Here is a 4356-nt window from a genome sequence, read left to right on the forward strand (position 1 = left end):
TGTGGTGCAAAAACAATGAATTCTGTTACGCTGAAAAAAAAATTAAAAAAATAAAAAGAAAAAAATGGTCTTAAAAAATAAGTAAAATATTCTTTAAAAAAATAAAAAAAGAAGGTTTCATGATCCTCTACTTACATTTGACTGTATCTGATACTAGAACATTGTCACATTTGCCTCAGGCAAGTTGTCTATGCAAGGTAGTTGTAGAGCACACAAAAGGATGGAAAGCTGAGACATCTTCAAGATTTCTGTGTATTACTTTTATATGTATATGTTAGGTTGCCAATAAATGGTGGCCCATGTGGCAAATTCTGGACTGAGATTTGATTCTCTTAAGGGGGAGCAGCCATTAACAACTATTTCTACTGGAAGTCACTCAAATTTAAGAGTGTAAAAAAAAAAAAAAAAAGATTTGTCTCCAAATGTCTCTACTTCAAAATATCCAAATTGAAGTAGACCAGTTCACAATAATAGAGGTTAAAATTTAAAACCCCCCAAAATGACTGACTCACTCACTCATTCTCTTTCTTTTCTCTTTTCTTTTTCTTTCTTTCTTTCTTTCTTTCTTTCTTTCTTTCTTTCTTTCTTTCTTTCTTTCTTTTTCTTTCTTTCTTCCTGGTCAGCCTTTAATTAAGGCAGTTAATGAGAACTTCTCATATCTTGAATAGGCAAGAGCTAGAGAATATCAAAGAAAATACCAAAAACACAAGCTTTGCTTAATAATTCACAAACATAGCCCCCAAACAAATATTTGCAAATATATCTCCTACAAAGACAATCTCCTTCTATCATCTATCTACTAAGTAAAAACATTTTCAATCATTTTATAAGAACAAATTAAAAGGCATAAGAAGTGTTTATTCCAATTCTCAACTTCCAATTTTTATTTTCAGTGTTTAGATGTCTAAATTTCCCTAATATGTACTTTTAAAATCAGAAAGGTATTTCTGAGGAATTCTATTTTCTCAGCATTCTGAGAAATGTATAATATATGCATTCTCTCAGACCTGTGGTTCAGATTATACACTGCAAGTGTTATCAACTATTATTTTATACTTGGCCTCCTTTACATATTCCCATTGCCTGCTTCATCCCTGCAGACTAAATTCAAATTAACAGACTTACTCTGAAAAGTCACCATACATTTCAAATATATTGCAGTAATTTAAATTGTGAATAATTTTTAATTTAAAGTAAATGTGCACTAAACAACATAGGGAAAGAATTGAGATTGAGAAGTCACTGCCTTTACGTGTGTGTGTGTGTGTGTGTGTGTGTGTGTGTGTGTGTGTGTTTGTGTGTGTGTATGAATTCTTTTAAATACTATCCACAGAACTGAGGAAATTCTTCCCACACATTGAACTTCCCAGCTGAGAAAACTAACATTCTGCCAGGCTACACAATTTTTTCCTTTTGTCATCATAGTTTTAATTTTTTTGTAATATCCTGATATATAGTATTAGTGATTCTTTCCTAATTTAACAGAAGGTCAAGGTTTTTGTTATTCCCTTTAAAATGTGATATAAACTAAGCAACCTCCTGCTGCTGTTGGCATCAATTTAGATTTTTTCATGCTTATTTCTGGTATGTGCACTGCCAACACACAAGGGGTGAGAAAAGATTCAATTTCCTCATCTGTAAAATGAGGATGATGATTTTAGGTGATCTCTAAGGTCCCTTCAAATTCAAAAAATTTTATGACTCTAATAATGTAAGCTTAAACCACATTAGTAAGAGTAATAGCTTTTCTTAGCATAGTCTGTGGCACAGTTGTCTTAAATGGCCTACTTTGCTTAGAAACAATCCCCTAAGCTGCTTTTCTTATTCCAATTTACTTAAAGTGTGTTACTCTAACTCTCTAGTCCTAAAATTTTATTGCTTTGTAGGATATTGAAAATATTACTTATATGTATAGCTGACCTTCCCTCCTAGTAAGTAAGGCCTTGGAATGTAATTTTTTAAAAGATTTTATCTATTTATTTGACAGAGAGATAGAGAGCACAAGCAGGCAGAGCGACAAGCAGAGGGAGAGGGAGAAGCAGACTCCCTGCTGAGGGGCTTGATCCCAGAACCCTGGGATCATGACTGAGCTGAAGGCAGCCACCAAACAGACTGAACCACCCAGGCGCCCCTGGATTCAGTTTTTAATTCACCTTTAGCACTTAAAGTGTTTTGTCTTATTCCCATTTTTTAAAAAATAAAGCCTGTTAAATGAATGAATGATGTTAAAAGTGCTCTCATATCCATTCGCTAATATGATAGAAGTGTGAAATGTTGAAGGGATATTAGAGACAGCTCTAATGCATTGGTTCCCAACAGGAATGATTTTGTCCCCTGGGAGACATTTGGAAAAATGTGGAGACATTTTTGGTTGTTTTAACTGAGGGATGGGTGTTGCTAGTGCCTAGCAGGAAGAGACTAAACATCCTATACAAGTCACAGCACAGTTCCCACAGCAAATAATTATCAACTCAGTATGTCGATAATAATGAGATTAAGAAACTCTGCCCTCATTTTATAAATGAGATAACTGAAATGCTGAGAAGTTAAAATTTTCATGGTGATTGTTCAACTGCTGTGCTTTTGCCTAATAAGTTGATTCTCAGTAAATCTTAAAGGGAGATAGAGATATTTTTCCCCTTTTATGAGTGAGAAAGCTGGAGATTTGCAAAAGTGATAGTTCAGGCTACACAAGTAGCAGAATTAAGACTTGAGACTACAGCATGTCCATCTGTGTATTTAGGAATGTAGTAAGTCCAAAATGATTCATGATATCCCAAGAAAGAAATTTCACATTTTACTTTTTCTGAAAGTACTGGCTATGATATGACAGACTCAGTGAAAGTTGAGTATCACTAAATATTGGGGATTTGCAATCATTAGACTATAGAAAGACTTCAGAAACTATATAATTCTGGGAAAATTGGGTAAGCAGCCTTGCTTTTAGTATGAAGTGCCTAGCTTAGAAAGTACTCATTACATAATTCAGTGAATTTTCTTCTGCATGATATTGTCTTCTGATACAGAACAAATCACCCAAGGTTCATTGGGATTCCAGGAAAATCAGATATCTTGGCAGTGTGACCACCATGAATAAACAACAATTCTGGTGGCCCAGCTTCTGCATCTTTGGGGATTGTTCCTCTCCAATTTTACTTAAATCCCAAACATTCAGTCTGCAATCAGTACCACTGGAAGCCAAAGTGGTCTCATTGTGAGGCGACCACTGAACCTGGAATATTTCATCCCTATGTGATTCAAAGTAATGCAACTTAAGTTTCAGATTTCTCAGATCCCACAAGGCAACAGTCTTGTCGGCTGATCCTGTGGCCAGAATGAACTCACTGTAAGGATTGAAAGATAGGCAGTTCACTTCAGCAGTGTGAGCATCAACTGAGTGGCTTGGTTTGGAAGTATTGTTTGAACGAGTATCCCAGATCATAAGTTTCTGATCATCAGCAACTGACCCAAACAGAGATTCATGGAGCAGATGCCAGGAAACATCTTCTACTACTGCTGTATGCCCTGTAAAGATGGTCTTCGCATCCACAACTTTTCCTTCCTTTGGAACAGCACTGATGGATGTCCCAGAGGCAGATGGTGTGGTCGTCTGAAGTACTAAGTAAGTGCCCACTGAGATTTGGGTTCCAAGAAAGTCCATAGCCTTCCTTCTGATGTCCATGGAGACGCAAGTCTGGGTTGCACTCTCCAGAAGGGTCTGGTTTGGAAGGATGTTTTGTATAGTCAAAAACAAGAACACCACTGGATGGAGTCTTTGTTGCAATGATGCAAGGATTCTGGGGCATATAACGTGCCCGGTTTACTTCTCCTTCATGGTTGATCTTGATTTCTATTTCAATTTTTCCACTAACTGAGCCAAAACCTCCAAATTCTCCTTTCTCACTGTCGTAGTGTGAAGCATCAAACTGAGCATCATCGTTAGGGAGCTGCACACTGGCTATCACAAGATGGTTTTGTTCATCGGACGTGTGTGTTCCCAGGACAAGTCGATGAATGCTGAAGTCTTTCCCTTCTGGTCTGGTTACATCTGAAGCCACTGCACAGTTAGGCTAGGCCACTCCAGGGCATGGGTCATTACCAAATCGTAAAGAAAAGGGGTGTTCTTCTACCATATTTTGTACTCTTCATTGATTACACATTCTTCTACTGCATCATCAAAGGCTGCTTCCTTGTCGTCCAGGGCGGGCAGGCAAGCCGGGGGATCCCAGGGTTGAGTGTCGCGGGAGGGTAGGGAGGCTATGGGCCATCTCAGAGTTTCTTATTTTAGCCTTCTGGATTACTCTATATTCTCCCTCATTACACTCATACTCTTTTTAGTTATGTAGTTTCCAAAAT

At 37.3% G+C, this 4356-nt stretch overlaps 1 pseudogene; it reads right to left on the minus strand.

Moving 5' to 3' along the window:
* Positions 1–799: 799 nt before the first annotated feature.
* On the minus strand, positions 800–4111 carry LOC111144036 (annotated as a pseudogene).
* Between the last annotated feature and the right edge of the window lie 245 nt (positions 4112–4356).

This window comes from Enhydra lutris, unplaced genomic scaffold (assembly GCF_002288905.1).
Source record: "Enhydra lutris kenyoni isolate GAN:26980312 unplaced genomic scaffold, ASM228890v2 scaffoldscaffold1, whole genome shotgun sequence".
NCBI lineage: Eukaryota > Metazoa > Chordata > Mammalia > Carnivora > Mustelidae > Enhydra > Enhydra lutris.